At 49.7% G+C, this 13,443-nt stretch overlaps 1 protein-coding gene across 1 annotated transcript in view; it reads left to right on the top strand.

Annotated features, from left to right (window-relative positions):
• Positions 1-1,254: 1,254 nt before the first annotated feature.
• The window catches only part of LOC136605445 (uncharacterized), a 57,730-nt gene continuing 45,541 nt past the window's right edge, over positions 1,255-13,443 (top strand). Inside the window, exons 1-5 of the mRNA XM_066588955.1 lie at positions 1,255-1,408; positions 3,676-3,832; positions 6,140-6,296; positions 8,524-8,680; positions 11,124-11,280. The gene's annotated coding sequence lies outside the window, so the exon portion shown is untranslated. The remainder of the gene's footprint in view (positions 1,409-3,675; positions 3,833-6,139; positions 6,297-8,523; positions 8,681-11,123; positions 11,281-13,443) is intronic.

Here is a 13,443-nt window from a genome sequence, read left to right as displayed (position 1 = left end):
GTGGCAAATTACATGGCAGTGCTGGAAATAGCTGACACGAAGAATTCATGGATTTATGCTGCTTGTGCCAAATTCTGGCCTTTCCATCAGCGTGGCACAACAGAGCAGGGTTCCCCTGTAAACCCAATATTTTTTCACTGCTCGGCGATCCCATTTTTGCCTTCTTTTGTTCGCCGGAGTCTGTCTTGCTTTCTAGTTTCTCGTAGACACAATAGGACATAAGCCAGTTATTTGCTGTTACGGCCTTTCCGTGCTGAGGAACGGGGAGTTGTGCCTTGGGACCATTTAGTTGGAGCTCCGCAGGCGTTTGATTGGTTTGCTGGACTGTGTGCGGCCGGGTGGTGGGAAGTATCTGGACAGCCTCCTCCGGCCCCTTCTGCGGAGGATCCCCTTTGGCTGAGTGTTCTTCCTGGAAGACGCCATTATGGGTGTACTCTGGACAGGGCTGCAGGAGGAGAGCCCAGAAGTTGTGAGTTTTTGAAATGCGGGCCCTGCCTAGTCCTGCGGCCATGACAAGGCCTTGTGGGAAGTGGCTGACAATGGTGGTTGTAATATGGCCGAACAGTGAAAATTGTGGATGTAGGAACGTTGTGAGTGCAGTTTTTGGTGCTGTTCCCCGGGGTGAAGCGTGTAATTTCCATCCAGGGAAGCTGAAATGGTGAAAGGTCAGCCGCTGGCTGTAATAATGCGGCTGACCGTTGGGTGTATAGTAGAGGCCGGCGCTGCATTGTGGCCTGCTCTATTCAAACGCCAACTGATTCCATGTGCCTGGCTGTAGTGTAGTGGTTAGAGCACACGTCCGGGGTCGCAGACGGTTCCAGATCAATTACCTGCACCTCATTTGTGGACACCACTTTTTTTTTTTTACAATTTCATAATTTTTTTAAAATCCACCCAAAGTAAACACAAACCTTTTACCTGCTTTTACTTTCATGTTTAATGATAAACGGGCACACACACACACATGGGCATGCAGCGGGTCCATAGCTGGTGGGCATGGGCAGTACACGGTACAACAGCACTTCTGACCGCCTCTTCAGCAGTATTGCAGTCACGGCGTCAGTTTATTACTCTGCCTAACGCCGTGATTGGTTTACATGATAATAATTTGCCGCCTTCATTTCTCTTCAGTGACGGATTTGTATACATGTCGCCTGAGATCATTTAGGAAGCGACGGCACGCTTTCTGTCTTGCGCTGTAGAGTGCAGTGATGGACGCTTGTAAATTGGCTTTCTTATTGTCATTGACAGGGCATCATCTTAGGACCTTAATGAAAAAGAATGAAGAACAGCGCAGAAAGCACCCCGCCGGGCGCATGATGGTCAGAAGCAAGCCGCGGAGCAACAGAAGAAGAAGGCGGGCCGGTCCAATGAACTGCGTTCTCTTTGCCGTCATGTGGACGGTCAGGTGCGTGTGCATCGCTTAATGCTTCACGTACCGTGACAGATTTCTCAGGCGCTACAGTGCCAACGTGACAGATTAAAGGGGTATTCCCATCTGAGACTTTCCTGGCATGTCCACAAGATATGCCATGGAAGTCTGATAGTTGCGAGTCTCACGTCTCAGGCTCGTACCCACCTCTAGTTTTGGCATCCCTGACCTCCTGGCCGGCTGGATGGTGGCGCCTGGGGGTGGCGAGGACTTACGAAAACAGCCGAGCGGACGAGCTATGCTCTTTCCGTAAGTCTGGAAGTAAGTTGGCAAGCAAGGTGTGATGCTCTGGGCAATGTTTAGCCTATAAACCTTGGGTCCTGGCATTTATGTGGATGTAACCTTGACACGTACCCCTCCTTAAAGGGGTTTTCCCATTACTTAAAATTGCTTCACAGCCACTCTGCCCTTCCTGGTTGCTGTTGAGCAGGATGTGTGACTGCTGCAGCCAATCACCGGCTATAGGAGGTCACTGCTGTGGCGATTGACTAGCTCCAATAGTCACAGGTGCTGGTCAGTAGGAAGTACAGAGTGGCTGGGAGGCTTTTTACAGTGGTGGAAAAACCCCTTGAAATGTTTTTGCAGCCCAGGTTCACCCTTTATGGCATGAAATATAGTAAAACGGGCGTCTCTGTAAAGGATCCAGGCATATGGCAGCTGGCTACTTGATATTTGCCTATATGTGTGACCTTTCAGCCTTCGCTCATGGGGCCCGACGACTGTGGGCTGAAACGTCACACCTAGAATTGAAGTATCTGTAATTTTTCAAAAAATGTGTTGGAGTGCTGGCTATTTTTATGTTTTTGATCAAGGAGACACAGAGTTGGGGTTACAGTTCCTTCCTTCCTTCCTTCCTTCCTTCCTTCCTTCCTTCCTTCCTTCCTTCCTTCCTTCCTTCCTTCCTTCCTTCCTTCCTTCCTTCCTTCCTTCCTTCCTTCCTTCCTTCCTTCCTTCCTTCCTTCCTCATGCATACAGAATAGCTACACACGGTTGTGGCAAATTACATGGCAGTGCTGGAAATAGCTGACACGAAGAATTCATGGATTTATGCTGCTTGTGCCAAATTCTGGCCTTTCCATCAGCGTGGCACAACAGAGCAGGGTTCCCCTGTAAACCCAATATTTTTTCACTGCTCGGCGATCCCATTTTTGCCTTCTTTTGTTCGCCGGAGTCTGTCTTGCTTTCTAGTTTCTCGTAGACACAATAGGACATAAGCCAGTTATTTGCTGTTACGGCCTTTCCGTGCTGAGGAACGGGGAGTTGTGCCTTGGGACCATTTAGTTGGAGCTCCGCAGGCGTTTGATTGGTTTGCTGGACTGTGTGCGGCCGGGTGGTGGGAAGTATCTGGACAGCCTCCTCCGGCCCCTTCTGCGGAGGATCCCCTTTGGCTGAGTGTTCTTCCTGGAAGACGCCATTATGGGTGTACTCTGGACAGGGCTGCAGGAGGAGAGCCCAGAAGTTGTGAGTTTTTGAAATGCGGGCCCTGCCTAGTCCTGCGGCCATGACAAGGCCTTGTGGGAAGTGGCTGACAATGGTGGTTGTAATATGGCCGAGCAGTGAAAATTGTGGATGTAGGAACGTTGTGAGTGCAGTTTTTGGTGCTGTTCCCCGGGGTGAAGCTTGTAATTTCCATCCAGGGAAGCTGAAATGGTGAAAGGTCAGCCGCTGGCTGTAATAATGCAGCTGACCGTTGGGTGTATAGTAGAGGCCGGCGCTGCATTGTGGCCTGCTCTATTCAAACGCCAACTGATTCCATGTGCCTGGCTGTAGTGTAGTGGTCAGAGCACACGTCCGGGGTCGCAGACGGTTCCAGATCAATTACCTGCACCTCATTTGTGGACACCACTTTTTTTTTTTTACAATTTCATAATTTTTTTAAAATCCACCCAAAGTAAACACAAACCTTTTACCTGCTTTTACTTTCATGTTTAATGATAAACGGGCACACACACACACATGGGCATGCAGCGGGTCCATAGCTGGTGGGCATGGGCAGTACACGGTACAACAGCACTTCTGACCGCCTCTTCAGCAGTATTGCAGTCACGGCGTCAGTTTATTACTCTGCCTAACGCCGTGATTGGTTTACATGATAATAATTTGCCGCCTTCATTTCTCTTCAGTGACGGATTTGTATACATGTCGCCTGAGATCATTTAGGAAGCGACGGCACGCTTTCTGTGTTGCGCTGTAGAGTGCAGTGATGGACGCTTGTAAATTGGCTTTCTTATTGTCATTGACAGGGCATCATCTTAGGACCTTAATGAAAAAGAATGAAGAACAGTGCAGAAAGCACCCCGCCGGGCGCATGATGGTCAGAAGCAAGCCGCGGAGCAACAGAAGAAGAAGGCGGGCGGGTCCAATGAACTGCGTTCTCTTTGCCGTCATGTGGACGGTCAGGTGCGTGTGCATCGCTTAATGCTTCACGTACCGTGACAGATTTCTCAGGCGCTACAGTGCCAACGTGACAGATTAAAGGGGTATTCCCATCTGAGACTTTCCTGGCATGTCCACAAGATATGCCATGGAAGTCTGATAGTTGCGAGTCTCACGTCTCAGGCTCGTACCCACCTCTAGTTTTGGCATCCCTGACCTCCTGGCCGGCTGGATGGTGGCGCCTGGGGGTGGCGAGGACTTACGAAAACAGCCGAGCGGACGAGCTATGCTCTTTCCGTAAGTCTGGAAGTAAGTTGGCAAGCAAGGTGTGATGCTCTGGGCAATGTTTAGCCTATAAACCTTGGGTCCTGGCATTTATGTGGATGTAACCTTGACACGTACCCCTCCTTAAAGGGGTTTTCCCATTACTTAAAATTGCTTCACAGCCACTCTGCCCTTCCTGGTTGCTGTTGAGCAGGATGTGTGACTGCTGCAGCCAATCACCGGCTATAGGAGGTCACTGCTGTGGCGATTGACTAGCTCCAATAGTCACAGGTGCTGGTCAGTAGGAAGTACAGAGTGGCTGGGAGGCTTTTTACAGTGGTGGAAAAACCCCTTGAAATGTTTTTGCAGCCCAGGTTCACCCTTTATGGCATGAAATATAGTAAAACGGGCGTCTCTGTAAAGGATCCAGGCATATGGCAGCTGGCTACTTGATATTTGCCTATATGTGTGACCTTTCAGCCTTCGCTCATGGGGCCCGACGACTGTGGGCTGAAACGTCACACCTAGAATTGAAGTATCTGTAATTTTTCAAAAAATGTGTTGGAGTGCTGGCTATTTTTATGTTTTTGATCAAGGAGACACAGAGTTGGGGTTACAGTTCCTTCCTTCCTTCCTTCCTTCCTTCCTTCCTTCCTTCCTTCCTTCCTTCCTTCCTTCCTTCCTTCCTTCCTTCCTTCCTTCCTTCCTTCCTTCCTTCCTTCCTTCCTTCCTTCCTTCCTTCCTTCCTTCCTTCCTTCCTTCCTTCCTTCCTTCCTTCCTTCCTTCCTCATGCATACAGAATAGCTACACACGGTTGTGGCAAATTACATGGCAGTGCTGGAAATAGCTGACACGAAGAATTCATGGATTTATGCTGCTTGTGCCAAATTCTGGCCTTTCCATCAGCGTGGCACAACAGAGCAGGGTTCCCCTGTAAACCCAATATTTTTTCACTGCTCGGCGATCCCATTTTTGCCTTCTTTTGTTCGCCGGAGTCTGTCTTGCTTTCTAGTTTCTCGTAGACACAATAGGACATAAGCCAGTTATTTGCTGTTACGGCCTTTCCGTGCTGAGGAACGGGGAGTTGTGCCTTGGGACCATTTAGTTGGAGCTCCGCAGGCGTTTGATTGGTTTGCTGGACTGTGTGCGGCCGGGTGGTGGGAAGTATCTGGACAGCCTCCTCCGGCCCCTTCTGCGGAGGATCCCCTTTGGCTGAGTGTTCTTCCTGGAAGACGCCATTATGGGTGTACTCTGGACAGGGCTGCAGGAGGAGAGCCCAGAAGTTGTGAGTTTTTGAAATGCGGGCCCTGCCTAGTCCTGCGGCCATGACAAGGCCTTGTGGGAAGTGGCTGACAATGGTGGTTGTAATATGGCCGAACAGTGAAAATTGTGGATGTAGGAACGTTGTGAGTGCAGTTTTTGGTGCTGTTCCCCGGGGTGAAGCGTGTAATTTCCATCCAGGGAAGCTGAAATGGTGAAAGGTCAGCCGCTGGCTGTAATAATGCAGCTGACCGTTGGGTGTATAGTAGAGGCCGGCGCTGCATTGTGGCCTGCTCTATTCAAACGCCAACTGATTCCATGTGCCTGGCTGTAGTGTAGTGGTCAGAGCACACGTCCGGGGTCGCAGACGGTTCCAGATCAATTACCTGCACCTCATTTGTGGACACCACTTTTTTTTTTTTACAATTTCATAATTTTTTTAAAATCCACCCAAAGTAAACACAAACCTTTTACCTGCTTTTACTTTCATGTTTAATGATAAACGGGCACACACACACACATGGGCATGCAGCGGGTCCATAGCTGGTGGGCATGGGCAGTACACGGTACAACAGCACTTCTGACCGCCTCTTCAGCAGTATTGCAGTCACGGCGTCAGTTTATTACTCTGCCTAACGCCGTGATTGGTTTACATGATAATAATTTGCCGCCTTCATTTCTCTTCAGTGACGGATTTGTATACATGTCGCCTGAGATCATTTAGGAAGCGACGGCACGCTTTCTGTGTTGCGCTGTAGAGTGCAGTGATGGACGCTTGTAAATTGGCTTTCTTATTGTCATTGACAGGGCATCATCTTAGGACCTTAATGAAAAAGAATGAAGAACAGTGCAGAAAGCACCCCGCCGGGCGCATGATGGTCAGAAGCAAGCCGCGGAGCAACAGAAGAAGAAGGCGGGCCGGTCCAATGAACTGCGTTCTCTTTGCCGTCATGTGGACGGTCAGGTGCGTGTGCATCGCTTAATGCTTCACGTACCGTGACAGATTTCTCAGGCGCTACAGTGCCAACGTGACAGATTAAAGGGGTATTCCCATCTGAGACTTTCCTGGCATGTCCACAAGATATGCCATGGAAGTCTGATAGTTGCGAGTCTCACGTCTCAGGCTCGTACCCACCTCTAGTTTTGGCATCCCTGACCTCCTGGCCGGCTGGATGGTGGCGCCTGGGGGTGGCGAGGACTTACGAAAACAGCCGAGCGGACGAGCTATGCTCTTTCCGTAAGTCTGGAAGTAAGTTGGCAAGCAAGGTGTGATGCTCTGGGCAATGTTTAGCCTATAAACCTTGGGTCCTGGCATTTATGTGGATGTAACCTTGACACCTACCCCTCCTTAAAGGGGTTTTCCCATTACTTAAAATTGCTTCACAGCCACTCTGCCCTTCCTGGTTGCTGTTGAGCAGGATGTGTGACTGCTGCAGCCAATCACCGGCTATAGGAGGTCACTGCTGTGGCGATTGACTAGCTCCAATAGTCACAGGTGCTGGTCAGTAGGAAGTACAGAGTGGCTGGGAGGCTTTTTACAGTGGTGGAAAAACCCCTTGAAATGTTTTTGCAGCCCAGGTTCACCCTTTATGGCATGAAATATAGTAAAACGGGCGTCTCTGTAAAGGATCCAGGCATATGGCAGCTGGCTACTTGATATTTGCCTATATGTGTGACCTTTCAGCCTTCGCTCATGGGGCCCGACGACTGTGGGCTGAAACGTCACACCTAGAATTGAAGTATCTGTAATTTTTCAAAAAATGTGTTGGAGTGCTGGCTATTTTTATGTTTTTGATCAAGGAGACACAGAGTTGGGGTTACAGTTCCTTCCTTCCTTCCTTCCTTCCTTCCTTCCTTCCTTCCTTCCTTCCTTCCTTCCTTCCTTCCTTCCTTCCTTCCTTCCTTCCTTCCTCATGCATACAGAATAGCTACACACGGTTGTGGCAAATTACATGGCGGTGCTGGGAATAGCTGACACGAAGAATTCATGGATTTATGCTGCTTGTGCCAAATTCTGGCCTTTCCATCAGCGTGGCACAACAGAGCAGGGTTCCCCTGTAAACCCAATATTTTTTCACTGCTCGGCGATCCCATTTTTGCCTTCTTTTGTTCGCCGGAGTCTGTCTTGCTTTCTAGTTTCTCGTAGACACAATAGGACATAAGCCAGTTATTTGCTGTTACGGCCTTTCCGTGCTGAGGAACGGGGAGTTGTGCCTTGGGACCATTTAGTTGGAGCTCCGCAGGCGTTTGATTGGTTTGCTGGACTGTGTGCGGCCGGGTGGTGGGAAGTATCTGGACAGCCTCCTCCGGCCCCTTCTGCGGAGGATCCCCTTTGGCTGAGTGTTCTTCCTGGAAGACGCCATTATGGGTGTACTCTGGACAGGGCTGCAGGAGGAGAGCCCAGAAGTTGTGAGTTTTTGAAATGCGGGCCCTGCCTAGTCCTGCGGCCATGACAAGGCCTTGTGGGAAGTGGCTGACAATGGTGGTTGTAATATGGCCGAGCAGTGAAAATTGTGGATGTAGGAACGTTGTGAGTGCAGTTTTTGGTGCTGTTCCCCGGGGTGAAGCGTGTAATTTCCATCCAGGGAAGCTGAAATGGTGAAAGGTCAGCCGCTGGCTGTAATAATGCAGCTGACCGTTGGGTGTATAGTAGAGGCCGGCGCTGCATTGTGGCCTGCTCTATTCAAACGCCAACTGATTCCATGTGCCTGGCTGTAGTGTAGTGGTCAGAGCACACGTCCGGGGTCGCAGACGGTTCCAGATCAATTACCTGCACCTCATTTGTGGACACCACTTTTTTTTTTTTACAATTTCATAATTTTTTTAAAATCCACCCAAAGTAAACACAAACCTTTTACCTGCTTTTACTTTCATGTTTAATGATAAACGGGCACACACACACACATGGGCATGCAGCGGGTCCATAGCTGGTGGGCATGGGCAGTACACGGTACAACAGCACTTCTGACCGCCTCTTCAGCAGTATTGCAGTCACGGCGTCAGTTTATTACTCTGCCTAACGCCGTGATTGGTTTACATGATAATAATTTGCCGCCTTCATTTCTCTTCAGTGACGGATTTGTATACATGTCGCCTGAGATCATTTAGGAAGCGACGGCACGCTTTCTGTGTTGCGCTGTAGAGTGCAGTGATGGACGCTTGTAAATTGGCTTTCTTATTGTCATTGACAGGGCATCATCTTAGGACCTTAATGAAAAAGAATGAAGAACAGTGCAGAAAGCACCCCGCCGGGCGCATGATGGTCAGAAGCAAGCCGCGGAGCAACAGAAGAAGAAGGCGGGCCGGTCCAATGAACTGCGTTCTCTTTGCCGTCATGTGGACGGTCAGGTGCGTGTGCATCGCTTAATGCTTCACGTACCGTGACAGATTTCTCAGGCGCTACAGTGCCAACGTGACAGATTAAAGGGGTATTCCCATCTGAGACTTTCCTGGCATGTCCACAAGATATGCCATGGAAGTCTGATAGTTGCGAGTCTCACGTCTCAGGCTCGTACCCACCTCTAGTTTTGGCATCCCTGACCTCCTGGCCGGCTGGATGGTGGCGCCTGGGGGTGGCGAGGACTTACGAAAACAGCCGAGCGGACGAGCTATGCTCTTTCCGTAAGTCTGGAAGTAAGTTGGCAAGCAAGGTGTGATGCTCTGGGCAATGTTTAGCCTATAAACCTTGGGTCCTGGCATTTATGTGGATGTAACCTTGACACCTACCCCTCCTTAAAGGGGTTTTCCCATTACTTAAAATTGCTTCACAGCCACTCTGCCCTTCCTGGTTGCTGTTGAGCAGGATGTGTGACTGCTGCAGCCAATCACCGGCTATAGGAGGTCACTGCTGTGGCGATTGACTAGCTCCAATAGTCACAGGTGCTGGTCAGTAGGAAGTACAGAGTGGCTGGGAGGCTTTTTACAGTGGTGGAAAAACCCCTTGAAATGTTTTTGCAGCCCAGGTTCACCCTTTATGGCATGAAATATAGTAAAACGGGCGTCTCTGTAAAGGATCCAGGCATATGGCAGCTGGCTACTTGATATTTGCCTATATGTGTGACCTTTCAGCCTTCGCTCATGGGGCCCGACGACTGTGGGCTGAAACGTCACACCTAGAATTGAAGTATCTGTAATTTTTCAAAAAATGTGTTGGAGTGCTGGCTATTTTTATGTTTTTGATCAAGGAGACACAGAGTTGGGGTTACAGTTCCTTCCTTCCTTCCTTCCTTCCTTCCTTCCTTCCTTCCTTCCTTCCTTCCTTCCTTCCTTCCTTCCTTCCTTCCTTCCTTCCTTCCTTCCTTCCTTCCTTCCTTCCTTCCTTCCTTCCTTCCTTCCTTCCTTCCTTCCTTCCTTCCTTCCTTCCTTCCTTCCTTCCTTCCTTCCTTCCTTCCTTCCTTCCTTCCTTCCTTCCTTCCTTCCTTCCTTCCTTCCTTCCTTCCTTCCTTCCTTCCTTCCTTCCTTCCTTCCTTCCTTCCTTCCTTCCTTCCTTCCTTCCTTCCTTCCTTCCTTGTCCATGCAGACAGAATAGCTTCTTGCGGTTGTGGCAAATTACATGGCGGTGCTGGGAATAGCTGACACGAAGAATTCATGGATTTATGCTGCTTGTGCCAAATTCTGGCCTTTCCATCAGCGTGGCACAACAGAGCAGGGTTCCCCTGTAAACCCAATATTTTTTCACTGCTCGGCGATCCCATTTTTGCCTTCTTTTGTTCGCCGGAGTCTGTCTTGCTTTCTAGTTTCTCGTAGACACAATAGGACATAAGCCAGTTATTTGCTGTTACGGCCTTTCCGTGCTGAGGAACGGGGAGTTGTGCCTTGGGACCATTTAGTTGGAGCTCCGCAGGCGTTTGATTGGTTTGCTGGACTGTGTGTGGCCGGGTGGTGGGAAGTATCTGGACAGCCTCCTCCGGCCCCTTCTGCGGAGGATCCCCTTTGGCTGAGTGTTCTTCCTGGAAGACGCCATTATGGGTGTACTCTGGACAGGGCTGCAGGAGGAGAGCCCAGAAGTTGTGAGTTTTTGAAATGCGGGCCCTGCCTAGTCCTGCGGCCATGACAAGGCCTTGTGGGAAGTGGCTGACAATGGTGGTTGTAATATGGCCGAGCAGTGAAAATTGTGGATGTAGGAACGTTGTGAGTGCAGTTTTTGGTGCTGTTCCCCGGGGTGAAGCGTGTAATTTCCATCCAGGGAAGCTGAAATGGTGAAAGGTCAGCCGCTGGCTGTAATAATGCAGCTGACCGTTGGGTGTATAGTAGAGGCCGGCGCTGCATTGTGGCCTGCTCTATTCAAACGCCAACTGATTCCATGTGCCTGGCTGTAGTGTAGTGGTCAGAGCACACGTCCGGGGTCGCAGACGGTTCCAGATCAATTACCTGCACCTCATTTGTGGACACCACTTTTTTTTTTTTACAATTTCATAATTTTTTTAAAATCCACCCAAAGTAAACACAAACCTTTTACCTGCTTTTACTTTCATGTTTAATGATAAACGGGCACACACACACACATGGGCATGCAGCGGGTCCATAGCTGGTGGGCATGGGCAGTACACGGTACAACAGCACTTCTGACCGCCTCTTCAGCAGTATTGCAGTCACGGCGTCAGTTTATTACTCTGCCTAACGCCGTGATTGGTTTACATGATAATAATTTGCCGCCTTCATTTCTCTTCAGTGACGGATTTGTATACATGTCGCCTGAGATCATTTAGGAAGCGACGGCACGCTTTCTGTGTTGCGCTGTAGAGTGCAGTGATGGACGCTTGTAAATTGGCTTTCTTATTGTCATTGACAGGGCATCATCTTAGGACCTTAATGAAAAAGAATGAAGAACAGTGCAGAAAGCACCCCGCCGGGCGCATGATGGTCAGAAGCAAGCCGCGGAGCAACAGAAGAAGAAGGCGGGCCGGTCCAATGAACTGCGTTCTCTTTGCCGTCATGTGGACGGTCAGGTGCGTGTGCATCGCTTAATGCTTCACGTACCGTGACAGATTTCTCAGGCGCTACAGTGCCAACGTGACAGATTAAAGGGGTATTCCCATCTGAGACTTTCCTGGCATGTCCACAAGATATGCCATGGAAGTCTGATAGTTGCGAGTCTCACGTCTCAGGCTCGTACCCACCTCTAGTTTTGGCATCCCTGACCTCCTGGCCGGCTGGATGGTGGCGCCTGGGGGTGGCGAGGACTTACGAAAACAGCCGAGCGGACGAGCTATGCTCTTTCCGTAAGTCTGGAAGTAAGTTGGCAAGCAAGGTGTGATGCTCTGGGCAATGTTTAGCCTATAAACCTTGGGTCCTGGCATTTATGTGGATGTAACCTTGACACGTACCCCTCCTTAAAGGGGTTTTCCCATTACTTAAAATTGCTTCACAGCCACTCTGCCCTTCCTGGTTGCTGTTGAGCAGGATGTGTGACTGCTGCAGCCAATCACCGGCTATAGGAGGTCACTGCTGTGGCGATTGACTAGCTCCAATAGTCACAGGTGCTGGTCAGTAGGAAGTACAGAGTGGCTGGGAGGCTTTTTACAGTGGTGGAAAAACCCCTTGAAATGTTTTTGCAGCCCAGGTTCACCCTTTATGGCATGAAATATAGTAAAACGGGCGTCTCTGTAAAGGATCCAGGCATATGGCAGCTGGCTACTTGATATTTGCCTATATGTGTGACCTTTCAGCCTTCGCTCATGGGGCCCGACGACTGTGGGCTGAAACGTCACACCTAGAATTGAAGTATCTGTAATTTTTCAAAAAATGTGTTGGAGTGCTGGCTATTTTTATGTTTTTGATCAAGGAGACACAGAGTTGGGGTTACAGTTCCTTCCTTCCTTCCTTCCTTCCTTCCTTCCTTCCTTCCTTCCTTCCTTCCTTCCTTCCTTCCTTCCTTCCTTCCTTCCTTCCTTCCTTCCTTCCTTCCTTCCTTCCTTCCTTCCTTCCTTCCTTCCTTCCTTCCTTCCTTCCTTCCTTCCTTCCTTCCTTCCTTCCTTCCTTCCTTCCTTCCTTCCTTCCTTCCTTCCTTCCTTCCTTCCTTCCTTCCTTCCTTCCTTCCTTCCTTCCTTCCTTCCTTCCTTCCTTCCTTCCTTCCTTCCTTCCTTCCTTGTCCATGCAGACAGAATAGCTTCTTGCGGTTGTGGCAAATTACATGGCGGTGCTGGGAATAGCTGACACGAAGAATTCATGGATTTATGCTGCTTGTGCCAAATTCTGGCCTTTCCATCAGCGTGGCACAACAGAGCAGGGTTCCCCTGTAAACCCAATATTTTTTCACTGCTCGGCGATCCCATTTTTGCCTTCTTTTGTTCGCCGGAGTCTGTCTTGCTTTCTAGTTTCTCGTAGACACAATAGGACATAAGCCAGTTATTTGCTGTTACGGCCTTTCCGTGCTGAGGAACGGGGAGTTGTGCCTTGGGACCATTTAGTTGGAGCTCCGCAGGCGTTTGATTGGTTTGCTGGACTGTGTGCGGCCGGGTGGTGGGAAGTCTCTGGACAGCCTCCTCCGGCTCCTTCTGCGGAGGATCCCCTTTGGCTGAGTGTTCTTCCTGGAAGACGCCATTATGGGTGTACTCTGGACAGGGCTGCAGGAGGAGAGCCCAGAAGTTGTGAGTTTTTGAAATGCGGGCCCTGCCTAGTCCTGCGGCCATGACAAGGCCTTGTGGGAAGTGGCTGACAATGGTGGTTGTAATATGGCCGAGCAGTGAAAATTGTGGATGTAGGAACGTTGTGAGTGCAGTTTTTGGTGCTGTTCCCCGGGGTGAAGCGTGTAATTTCCATCCAGGGAAGCTGAAATGGTGAAAGGTCAGCCGCTGGCTGTAATAATGCAGCTGACCGTTGGGTGTATAGTAGAGGCCGGCGCTGCATTGTGGCCTGCTCTATTCAAACGCCAACTGATTCCATGTGCCTGGCTGTAGTGTAGTGGTCAGAGCACACGTCCGGGGTCGCAGACGGTTCCAGATCAATTACCTGCACCTCATTTGTGGACACCACTTTTTTTTTTTTACAATTTCATAATTTTTTTAAAATCCACCCAAAGTAAACACAAACCTTTTACCTGCTTTTACTTTCATGTTTAATGATAAACGGGCACACACACACACATGGGCATGCAGCGGGTCCATAGCTGG

This window comes from Eleutherodactylus coqui, unplaced genomic scaffold (assembly GCF_035609145.1).
Source record: "Eleutherodactylus coqui strain aEleCoq1 unplaced genomic scaffold, aEleCoq1.hap1 HAP1_SCAFFOLD_310, whole genome shotgun sequence".
Lineage (NCBI taxonomy): Eukaryota > Metazoa > Chordata > Amphibia > Anura > Eleutherodactylidae > Eleutherodactylus > Eleutherodactylus coqui.
Note: the sequence above shows the minus strand (reverse complement) of the source record. Positions and strands in the feature narration are given on the sequence as shown.